We start from the raw sequence: 12944 nt of genomic DNA, 5'->3' as shown, positions 1-12944 counted from the left end.
TCCACCACTGGCTGGACTTGACCACTGCAATAATCATAGGAAGATCAGAAGAAAAAGGTGGGTAGCGAGAGGCTGAGCTCACGAACCTGGGCACTGGGATAGCCTGGTCACAATCGTTCTTCCTTGTCCACTCTGCTACACCTATCTTCCAATATTGCATGGCAGGATGTACAGGGTGTACAAAACGCGTCAGGTATTCTGTGGCGGGGGTGCGATTGATGAGTGATTGATTACTGGCTGGTACTGTTGTGGCCGATATGCCCCTCTGCTACGTGAACTCTCTTTGGCACTCGCGCTCTTCTATACGTGGAGAGAGGTTGGGCAAGCAAGCAGCAGGGCACGAGGAGCGCATCAAATCAAAAATACACTGCCATGTATGGATTGTTCCATGCTGCTGCTGCAACTGCTGTTACTGCTTATGGTGCCGCGGTGTGGGTGGTTTGGCCAGCTCAGTGCAATTCAATCTCGCGCAAATCCCTGGCTGATCTATACTTCCGTCTACATGTCCATTCTCGCAAAGGTGGTGCTGTTGGCAGGTACCGATAGAAGACAGAATCTTGGCCACATGCAGCAGACATTTGGGATGCGGATCCCTGCCTGTGGTTGCTTGGCATGCCATGTCTCAAGTACTCCGCGTCCGCGCCGCCTGGCATTCGCACTGTGTTGAAGGAATTGATGATATCTTCTCCTCACCTAGCGCGTATGGCATGGTATGGTATGGTATGGATGCTGTATGTATGTATGTATGGATGGTACATGTGCCGTGTGTGTGCACGCTGCTGCTGTGTTTTGCAAAGTGGGGTTGCAGCTCGGCGAACAGCAACGCATCATGGATTGTTAGTATGTATGTATTTGCATTTGTGGATGGGTTGTGGATGTCGGCATAGACCACAGACGTGTGAAGCCTGTCGGTTGCTGCTGGCATTTCGGCATCTCTCGAGATGAACTCGGCCGCTAGCGGTGGGCCCGATGATCAGATAGTATGTATTGCTTTCAGGTGAAGAGCGCAAAGCTCGTCATTCTTCGACGTACGCGACATCGCTTGGGGCCCAGGGCCCTTTCGCGGTGTATACTCTATTCAGCTGAACTGGGTCTGCTGTTCTAGTCTCGAAAGAGGCATGCCAGGCGCTGATTAAGGGATACGGCTTCGTATGCCTTGAGGCAAGTTGTGTGTTGTATATGTAACTGTTGAGATGGGTCCAGGGTGATAATGTAATTGAAGATCGATGCTGCCTGGGTATACTTTCTTGGTTTGCTTACCCATCATGTCGAAGGCAGATAGGGTCTTAGATGCTGTGCAAGTGAGCGCTAGTTGCCTTCGGCAATCTACAAGTCTAAATCTCTCTTGTTGCAGATAGCTTCGAAACGAACAAAGTGCTGTACGTAGTGGCACAACCGGAGGGTACTCGATGAATGGATGGACTGGTAGAATGGGTGGCTAAAGGGCCAGGTCAGGTTGTTTAGTTCGTTCGCTCCCTGCGCAAATGGAAATGACGCCTTCTCCACGTTTTTCGAGAAGGGCCAAGATACACACTATTTCTATCAACCATGACCGGGGGAGGGGGGCACAGGCTTGGAGGGGTGGTGTTCTCCAACAGCTCAACGACCTGAGCTATCTACATCCTACAAGCTCCAAGAGGATGGGCTAAGATTACATGCAGCCAGCATTAAGCATTGGTGTATTGGGTAATAATACTTTGCAACTAGTCATATGCGACAACGACATTGGCAACGACGTGTTTTTTCTTCCTTGAATTTATATTAGCATCAAGTCATTTGGATCTGCAACATCTCTGTCCTCCTGAGACCCTAACCTGCTCTGCTTGCTAAACGAAGATCTCCTGCCGAGAAGGCCTCCACAGGCCGGTGCCGGGATCGTTGGCTGACTCGTGCTGGCTGGATGGGCATGCAACTCCGTGCCGGCGAGCGATGAGGCTTTTGATGCCACCTCGAATCGGGCCTCATCTCCACGACAGGTCCTGATAGAAATTCGCTCCGGGGCAAAGGCAGGTCTGCTATTCGCTTGTTCAGACATTGTGTGGAGTGGAGCGTCAGGGCCTAGACTTGCGCAGCTGCTCTGCTCAGTACATTCGTTAATGATTGCATAATCAAAGGGTGAAAGTCGAAACCCTCATGTGTTCCTCCCATGTCAACAATTACTCGGCTTGTGGGTGTTCCGTGTGCAAGAGAGCATTTTGATATCATCGTATGTACTGTACTGGTATGTGACATATACGAACGTCAGGGGGTACATGGGCAGCTGGCAGCTGGCTCGCTGGGTCGAAAGAGATGGGGAATAACAGTAAGCAATCAGATCACGAGGCTAGGGGATGCTGGTCAATGGGAGGGGGTTTTTCTCTCTTTCTCTCCCTCTCCCTCTATCTGGGCTCCGGTCTGGGTCGGTCGTTGATGGGACGTTCAAGTCCCAATTCCGATCGATGTTGTCTGTCCTGTTGAGTACCCATGGATAAAGATCTGCACGAGTACCGCGTTTAGCTTGAGTTTTTGTTTAATCAGCAATACACGCCACGCAATACTATACCAAGCCAGGTCCAAGTCCGCGCTCCTCTCCCCTACCTGTCTCCGCCGACTATGCATAACAACTAGGAGAAGATAGATGGTGGTGCTGGGCTGCCATGCACTGCAGCGGAGATAGACTTGCATATTCATGATTGCATAGTGTCGGTGTGGGCTGATGGGTGCAAATGCTTAAAAAAAATTTAAAAAAAAATATTAAGTCGCCTCACCCCTCGTCAGCATCGCCAGTTGATTATCAAGGTGTGCATCGTCTGGGTGTTATGAATATGTACGTATGATTCACAGTGGAGCGATAAACGTCGGAAGGACTGCACGGCAATGACATACTACACGCTTGCCAAACCTTATTTTGCCCTGTCCAACCTAGGCTGCTAACGTCTGGCTGGTCCGCGGAAGCGAGCAGGACGTTGATGATTTGGAGGGTTGGCTTCAGAGATATCCGAACAAAGCAAGTACAACAAAAACAACATGCGGGCAAGGGTGAGGGCGCGCAAGTGACGCCTCAGGCATCAGGCCTTCACGCTGTTCCAGGGCGGGGGGTAGGGGGGTTTCGCCGTCCGGGGGTCCATCTGATACCAAAATCTTTCCCGTAATGGGAATGTTCGACCGAGCGGTGAAGGGTGCAGCGGGCATTTCTCGTCCTCACCTTGCAAGTTGCGTGCGCACCTCAAGGTACTGGTCAAGGTTCTGCTCAAGGGACTTCTCGTTCGCTCGCGTGGCAGTTGAATAGAACGCTGCAGAAGAAACAGGACCATGTCACGTACGTGGGTCGCTGGCTCTGGTGTGGAGCAGGGAGCAGGAGAAAAGTGATGTGCCATTGCAGTCCTGTCGAGGATCTATCTCGCTGCTGGCCCTGCACCCTGGCAGCCTGGACAGGTATCGAGGCCAAAGTACGATACTGTGTGAGGGTTCGAACATCACATTGCTACATTGGTCACATGGATGTTCGTGCGTGCGATGGGGATCGAGGGATGAACACTACTGGAACGGGGTCGGTGGTTGGGGGAGGAGTCCTCTATGTAAGACTAATACCTAATAGCAGCCATGTGTTATTGATGGATGGAATTGTACATAATTCCGCATCGTTCATGATGGCCGTTATGGGGTAGGTTTGCTGACACATACTGCATCAGCTACGATGGCTCTCATAGTTTGCAGCCACATTCTCGGAAACTTCCCGAAATATCATGTACGCTGTAGGTGCCATGTCGGCATCACATCGTGTGCCAGCATTCCCTTATGCATTGCTAGCTGTCTGTATCTTGCAACGTGTAATATCTCGTACGAGTGCTGTTGTCGTAAATAACGACCAGACAGGTTTGCCTTTGCCAGACCGTACGTAGTTGGGATGATAGAACCCTCGTCCGGCCCCGTGGTCTTAGCTTTCCTTTCGGCTGTCGCGGGAGCCCAACACGATTCGATTTGTTCACGGGATAAACTCTGCCCCCTTTGGCTTTCACCTCCAATTGCCCAATCACCACCACTCAACTCGTTCACTCACTCCCTCAGGCTTGCCTGTGTTCGTCTGGCCGGATTGGGGAATTGTCGGGGCCGTTCCGCTCCCATGTCCATGTCCGTGTCCGCTTCTCAAAGGGAACATTGGAGGAAGAGTTCAAAGGTATTCTGGTTCGGTCTATTCAAGATCCCGGATATTATCAATGATTACTGTGTGCCCTCGCGTCAAGGCGTCTCAAGGTCTCAAGGTCATCACAAGATCATGAGCCATGCCCTGTAATGGCCTGCAATGCCCTGATGGGTGGTGTACTGTCATCGATTGCCAACCAAGGTTCTAGATTCTCCAGCAGAATCCCCCACCCCTAACCCTCCTCAGAACAAACTTGGCATCCCCATTAGCTCTGTTCGCCGGAGATGCAGGCCAAAAAGCTGGCCAATGTTTCGCTGGGCATCAGGTCGCGAAATAAACCTGGTCCACGATGGAGCCCTGAGAGGTACATACATAGCGTCTCTCTTTTTTTTTTCTTTCTTTCCCTTCTGCTCTCTTCCTCACATGTGGATCCTCTATCCGGTTAGCGCCCAGTATTTTCAGCTAAGGGACTGTACCATGCATGATAGCATCGAGAATGGAGCATTTCGCCGGCCATTCGTAACCGTGCTGGCTTTATCTCGGACGTACCGTACGCATCTACTTGTTTCTCATCAAGTCGATTACGTGTTGTGTTTTGCCCTCGCGTTCGTAAGCTCGGCTCAAGGGCCGGTTATTCGTAGTGGTGGCTAGTTACTATGCACCAAAGGCCACAGGCCTGTACTTGCATGTGGTTAAGTTGAGAGGCATTTTATTGTTTTGGCGCTGTAGGGGAAAACTCGATACCCCGTAAAAGCCGACCTAACCGAATGTCTTCTAGTGAAGACCCCACGCTGCGGTACTGATGTAAGGGGTGGCAGGACAGGATCAGTTTCCCGGGTTCAATACCAAGAAGAAGGAAAAAAGAGAGACCGCGGACCAAAAAAAACACAAGAGGTCGGTCTGTTTCGGTGACCTAGTTCCAAAATATGCACACAGTATGCGACAGACGTCCCTCGCTTGCCCTGTGTTAGGTATTGGAGAGAGCGCACAGTTCGCGCAGCTTACAAGGGGGCAAGCAACCACTGCGCACATTCAACATGTATGAATAGGGGAGGGGGGCCATGCACGGGGATGCATGGGGATGCGGCCGCGAAGGCCTTTTTCGTTCTTGTTCAATTTTTTGGGATCGTCGGGCTTCTGGTCCGCGTCCGCACAAGCAAGTGTTTGCTGCTCAGATTTGGTAGCTGCATCTTGCAACACCATCCATTAATGCGGTTTAACAAGAAAGACCCCCAAGCATGGTTCCCCAGAAAGATTTTCCGCTAAGGCGATCTGTCAGGAGCTTTTTTAGGGCGCGCCGTCGCCAGCGACTCGGGTTTCCAGAGATCTGGATAGACTAAAAAAGCGTTTGATGCTTTGGAGGGGCACAGTATCTCATGGTGGTTGGTCGCATGCTTAGATGGTTCGCGCAAAACAAACCGACCTATGTTTTTTCTATTAATCCTTTTTTTCCCATTTCCTGGTCCCCCTCCCCAAAAATGCACTGAAGAGCAGTAGTGGTAGAAGTAGCCCCTACTATAATTCAACGACATTGGTGATACGCACGACACGGCACCGTTCTTTTCTTCCACCCCTCCTTTCATCAACTTTCCCTCCGATTCGCGCTCTCAATGCGGATGTCATGCCCCGATCGAGAATCCGGACCATTCAGGTTCTGGTTGCAATAGGGAAGTGCGTACGGTAAGGAGTGTAGGTCTGGCATGATCGGATCAATCAGTACACATCATCACACGCAGCTGCGTATCCCCACCGATATTGGCACACCGCCATCCTCACCACCCAAGATATCGAATGAAGATGTAAACTCGAATCATATCGAATCAAATCAAATGATAAAACCCATTGCGTCGCGCAGGCCATGGCGGTACATGTTAGATGATGGAATTACGGCGTGGCAATGGAATGACTAGCAGCCACAGCCAATGATGCAAGGGTATGCTCAAAGCGAGCTCAAAAATGAGGTAATCATTCGCTCAACCAGACCTCATCTAATATTGCCTGGCGGTCGTCGGCCACCTCCTATCGCATCCCCCATGTCTTCATGATATGTTTGTACAAAAAAAGGGAGAAAGAGAGAGAGCGGAAGACCCCTTGTCCCCGCAGGACGGACAGGGTCGGCAAAGAAGAGAACCACCCCCTTCTCTTCCCACCCATGCACCTGGCAGGTTTCCTAAGCGGCGCAGGCCTTCTGATCGAAGGTAGTACCCAAGGATCATGCAGAGACACCTGGGAGCTTGTTCACGTGGATGCCCTCTGCTTATACCAAGGACGTTGACTGGTGCCATGGCACTTCCCGGGCTTGCCACCCCTCATGGGATCACCGAATGGCTGACGACGGACATCTGCTGTGTGACAGCCGTACAAACGTCAACACTATAAACCCTGGAGGGGCGGAGGAGAGGAGGGGTCGTTGCTCGTGAATTCACATATCCGCTTCGTGGGAGGGGAGAAGGGAGGAAATTACAATGCGAATGACGAATTGTCTCGATGGCACTCAACATACCTACAAGCCCACCAACCCAGCGTACATGATGCTAATGAGAGGCTGAGATATGCTTCGAAACTACTGCATGGCGAGGCCGGCCACACGCTACGGTAGTGGTATGTTGGGCATCTTACTCCCACATAAGTGCGATGCCACACATAGTTGGGACTTACTATAATTATCATCCCGAATATGCCACTACCTACCAGGTATTAGGTTGCCTTGGGCTTTTCAAAACTACCACCGTGCGCGGAGGCTGGTACCCAATTAGTGCAACAAGGAATTCGACACCTCGTCTCTCAACTCTACCCATGCCAATACGTCTGGTTGATAATAAACTATTCATATTCCGTGCCATAGCTGAATGAACGACGAAGGTATGGGTTCAACTTGCTTTTCTCCTCTCTCCAAAGCACGTACCAACCAACCAACCAACCAACCGACCAACTAGATCTCTGCATGTGTACGGGCAGTACCTCCGGGGCTTGAGGGGAGCTCGCTACACAGATTCTGACAAGTCGTGGCCATGGAGTTTGACTTGTCGCACCTCCTTGCTTTTTGGAGGCGAATGAGGTTCTGAGGAGGAAGAGCCACAGGCTGGTAGCAGCAGCAGCAGCAGCAGCACCCCCAAGTGTGCAACCTCCCCGGCCCCGACATGTCGGCCGCATAATGTTTTGTTTCTCTCGCTCACTCACACCTACTCTTCACGCCATCTTATTCGACACATCGGCATGAGAAACAATTTGCCTGTGTGATAGGTCCCGATGCGCTTTGATTTTGCTAATGTACGTGCTTGGGGTCTTGGAGGTGCCGCCGCCACCACCACCAACCACCACTGTGGCGGTCAGCAAGTTCCGATAACAGCCGGCGTCGGGCTTGGTGTGCTAGTTAGTACCTTTTGCGCAGCAGCACTGTGTATCGTCATAGGCTCTTCGACTTGTATGCGCGGTTTTACGTTCGACATCCACATGTACCTCCCTACGGTGCTATGCATGCGGCTGCATAGATGGAATGTATGTATTACACAAGTGTCAATTGAGTCAATCGCAGACAGAGCGTTAAACGTACATACATAAAACGTCCGTCTAGTTAGTCAGAGTCGCATCGTTGGGATCTGATTTAGGCCGTTCGGGGGCTATCTGACCCCGGCTCTCGCTTCTATCGCGTCCCCTACCCAAAGCAAAACCCATCTCTCTCCCGTTAGAACGAAGACGCTTGCGCTGCTGACCTTGTGGTTAGCTTCGTCCGCCCTCTTGGTAACGAATGGCAAGAAACGGTTCGACGGAGGATTCAAGCGCCACTCATGCTGTGCACCTTAGATATTAGATGCTAGACCGCGACGGCAATTGCTAGAAATCATCGACCATTCCTACATACATACATACATACATGCATACATACATGGAGGGGTAGACGCGCAACGAACTGACAAGACACAGTTTCGGAGGGAAATTCAAGGACACCCCACACCTGACGATTCAAGAAGCTTTCACAATAATAAGGCACGTGAGAGTAAGGAAAGGTTGTGCATGCAATTGTCTTCTTGCTTTGCAACGTATGTACACACGGTACTGTACGCTCCGTTACGTTACTCGCAGACGGCTTTCTTTCTCTTCCTTGTGGCCGGCCAGAGGGGATACTTGTAAGGTCCTTGCAAACGGCCGTTGTGCGGCGTAACTGTTGACGGTACCCGCAAGCCAGACGTGACGTCAAGCGCCAGGTAGCCTGGACTCCCAATGGTTACGTATTAGTGCGTACCTACTTGTGTACGGATAGATGGAATTCAGTAGACAGACAGACAGACAGACAGACAGACAGACAGACAGACAGACAGACAGAAATACCTCAAGCTCGACACGCACAGGCGCGTCGAGGATGCGGGTTGATAGAGCGGCTTGGGGGTCTTTGGGGTTGGCATTGTCGAGATTCGGGAAGCAGATATCGATCCACCTAGAGATTGCGCCCCTTGATCTGGGTTGTGTGGATGGCATCATCCCATGGCCCACGGCCTAACATCAGCCAAGCCAGCACACTAATAATTATTGTGACACTACAGACAGTACAGTACTGTACAGTACTGAGGGTTTCACCCCGATCAATGTGGAATGCAAAGACGCTATGGGAGGAGACAGATCCACTGCCATTGGGCTGGTCTAGTCGTACGTATGTATGTATGTATGTATGTATGTATGTATGTACGTGACGGAAAAAGAGGCAAGAGGTCGATATGGCGAGAGCGAACTCTCAGTAACACCACTTTCTTCAGCACAGACCCAGGATGGGGAGTGTAGATTCGCACAAAACCAACTGCATCGAATCGAATGCCCCCTTTCCACCCCCCATTGGCCATCAACAAGTACGTATGTATGTATGCATGTAAATTTCTTCTCTCTGTCTCTCTCTCTCTCTCTTCCAGCATCCAATAACCTCTAGAAAGCGTCTGGTCGCGACCTCCCCGATCACCCAAATAGTTTTCGTCCCTACTGCAGATCATTACTCGTCCTCAGCCCATACAAGCATCCGGCATGCTCTTCTTCGTGCTCCAACTAGCTTCCCGCACTTAGCAACTTCAGCCGTTCCGCGCTATCTATTGGCCGGGCTAAAGGATCGTTTCGTTTCTCCTGCTATCGAAACTTCGAAAGAGACCCTGATCCATGATCAATCGGAGCACAGACAATGACTCGCTGCATCTCCGGCCTAGATTTGTCAATCCCATCTCCCTGAATGCGTCTGTGCGCCGACACGAACATGTCACACTTCGGCCATGTGCTCCATCGCCGCATACCACGGAACGGAAAGGAGAGGGAGAGGCTGGCCCTGTCTGCCTGTCCCCATTCTCGTATTGGCAGCAGGCCCTCGAACTAGGCGCTATGTGAGCGCTTGCATCTGCCATGCAGACAGAGCTTTCTCGTCACAGAGCAAAGCTGAAGCAATACAATACGATACATATACGGCGCCGGAAACGGAGTCGCCGTCAACCAACATCCCATCCATCTCTTTCGTTGCGGCCAAACCCTCCGTCACCAGGAAGTCGGCCAATGGGATGACTGCCTGCAAGAATGGATACTCCTGCCGCTTGCACACAGGCCCGCCGTCTCCATGGATGATGAAGATGGACGGCGGACTTTGGCAGTATACCGATATTAGAGCGAATACTGTCCATCTCCAGTGCTCCATATTAGCTGCTACGCAAGCCTACGGGTGGGCCGAGCCAGGCCCTTCAGACTTACGGAGTTCGGCTTCGTCAGAGACTGGCTATGGGGGGGGCCCAGCGGGCATGATGGTTAGCAGATATTTCCTTACCCCAGTCTAATTTGCTTCGACACACGTATAGTCTGGCCAGCTGGTCTTGTTCTTGATTTTTAGCTCAACTGCTCATATAATTGGGCTATAGAGCTCAGGGATCTACCATTGGTGCCTGCTAGTGCACGTTATTAGCTGGGGAAATTGGCCGAAAAAACCACTCTCGCGACTTTGATGGGGTCGCCATCATCAAGATCAAGCATGGGCTCTATCATTGGGCTCCAATTCGGATGGAGTTTTTTGCCATCATATCATGATGACTTACTGATTGGAGGCCCTCGACCAATCTGTGTCGGCGCTTCGGGTCAGCGCACTCCCAAGTGGACCGGACCGGAGCTGCTCTTTGTCTACTGTATGTAGGCAGGTATGTACCCCGTCCCTGGAGGCCATCACCCGGAAGTATCTGCGCAGCTTGCTTGCCAAGCATCACCGGACGGCGATCATTCGAACGAACATGGTCCCACGGACATCCTGCAATGGGCCCGGACAGCAGAAGCTGAGAGGCCCCCTTGACGTCAATTGCTCCAATCTCTTACAGCATGATATGATTCGCATCAGTCAGTCTCCTGCCCAAGCAAACAAACATCCGAGACCGTACTCCGTACCTTTCGCCATCTTGCTTTTCGAGCACCATTAGCGCGCCTCGTCTGCTAAAACAGCGGGAGAAGAAAGCAGAGCGCCCTTGCTAGCTCCCTGTCAAGCTGCTTGCTTTAATATGTACATAGTGTTTGAGCCCCATGACAGCGCATTGGTGAGGCGGAATTGTCTCGACCCATCTCAGCCTCAGCTATATTTTTCGCGTTGGGCCTCCCCAATCGAGTGGATCGCATACAACATGAGATGGCTGGTGATTGTCGTGTTCGGATGCTCTCTGCAAACAAGTACGGAGTACGGACTTACTGATTCTGGCTCAGGGTCATGCCTGTACCGTCTATTGCTGTAACATAAAACTGCTCTCGGCCATACCAAGAAACCCGCTTCTAACCAGGCATGATCAAGCGTGTCAATGCCGGGTATACCTGAATCAAGGGCTATACCTGAACTGTCGCGTGCGGCCTCGGGGTACTTCTCTGGAAATAGCATCGCCATGCGGCAAGACGGTCGAAGACTTTACATGGAACAAGCTTCTTCTATTCTCGATGGTCAGCCCGAATAAGCACCGCGCGCGCAGGGCAGAAAGGGCAGGATCTGGGTGTGACCCGCGCCTTTCTCAGCCTTCGATTGCATGTCAAGTCACCCCAAGACAGAACGAGCTAATCAGGACCGCCTACTAGCTGTCGGACTGGTAGCTTCCAAAAAGGAGTAACATATCCAGCACGGCTCGAGAGCCAGTCTATGCCATGTGCCGGCCCATCGTCTCCCCCCATTTCTCGTCTGCTCGCTCTACCGCAAGCGCGCTATCTTCGATACAAGGCCGCGTGGTGTGGCAGGTAGGGCAGACACGCTGGCACTACTCTACTCATCCCCTTGCCGCAGTCGTGTCAGGTTGCATGCGTCCATGTATCCGAAGTGAAAGGTGACGATGAGGATGGCGATCACCTTTACCTCCAATGCCTCACTGCGCGTTCGGGGAGGCTTCTGCATCCCCCATCGTCAGGCCTTCTATGTCTGTCTTACAAGTCGATCTTATCCAAGGGCGGCACATATTGCGTGAATTTGGTGGCTTGCCCCAATCTCCCCTCAGTAGCCAATCTCCCGAGAACGGGGCGCCAACTCAGCTTGAGGGTGGTGTTCACCGCGCCTGCAGTTGTATATGCTCGGTGATCTCAAAACGGAAAGGTCCAGAGAAGCAGCGGGCGAATGGCCTAGAGAGAAAGAGACTCACTGTCAAACAGGTGGTCGGCGCGACCTGTTTGCCCTCCCCCTTTCCCATCGGGTCAGTCAGTGGGAGACAGGGTTGGCATCGCCAGTGAACATTCTACTACCATCCAACGGAGAAGTTGCCGCCATTCCTCAGTCGCTCGCTCGGGCCGGCCGTCGCGTGTGCGTCTTATCTCCTGATGGATTGGACGGTGAAGTGATGGTGGCTTTTTCGTGGCTGCTCTATGTGTTTCATGCCGTCGCAAACAAGATTCGCTGGCCTCTCCCCTAAGACAGTGAAGCCGATTAGCCAGATTCCTTGCGTCAATGGGACAGCGAATACGCAATCTCCTTCTCTATAGACGGCTACTACAGTACGTTCACACGGTGATCAGTACATGGCATTGGCAGATACATACCACGCAACGAACGTCATGTGCACATGTTCGTTGACTGTACACTCGCTTCGCGGGCTGGTAAGGAGTGCCAAACGCCTCACCTGAAGTGACGAGCCATGCACTATCTTTTAAACTTCATCATAGAAGAGGGAGTGTGACCCTGATGTCCTCGTTCGACAGATTCCTGCTAAAACAAGACAGCAGCATGTGCCGGAGCGGAAGTGCGGCATGGACCGTTATCTTTTCTTGAGCGTTGACATGCACCTTCATGGCAAGAGGATGAGACAGATCATCATGTTATATATATACTTTTACGCCCCGTGATCCTTGGGCCCAGCTAGGCAGCCTCGATCAAGAGCCAGCGTCGGACATGTACTGGCCTGTCTATCTAGCAGAAGACAGTCCTCTCGTTGCCGCCGCGCTACGTGTCATATCAGGCTGCAACGGCCTGTCGTGCGTAGCCGGCGCCTCCTGTTGCCGTCGTCGAGCAATACTAGGGAATGACTGAACCGTGTGACTGTGAACACGTACTTGTTTAGGGGGAAAGCTTAATTCTGACGACAGTTTACCCCGGACTTTGCTGTGCCGTTGCTATGTCGTAGGAATACATATACCATACACGCATCATTCCACTCGGTACTATCCGTGTATATCCGACCCGACTGGCTCGCAGTTTATTGCAATTGCCATGTTGATGTTTTCGGGTCGCCCTCACCACATGTCAATGGGAGAATGCGCGCATAGGCATAATGATTTCGTCATTGAGAAGAGGGTTCCCCTTATCCACACGTATGTATATACTGCTGTGTTATGCTCAACCCTCGCTGCCCCTTGA

Source organism: Apiospora kogelbergensis, assembly GCF_038363985.1.
Source record: "Apiospora kogelbergensis strain CBS 113332 chromosome Unknown utg000003l_segment0_segment0, whole genome shotgun sequence".
Classification (NCBI taxonomy): domain Eukaryota; kingdom Fungi; phylum Ascomycota; class Sordariomycetes; order Amphisphaeriales; family Apiosporaceae; genus Apiospora; species Apiospora kogelbergensis.
The sequence above is the reverse complement of the archived record's forward strand: the minus strand, read 5'-3'. Positions refer to the sequence as shown.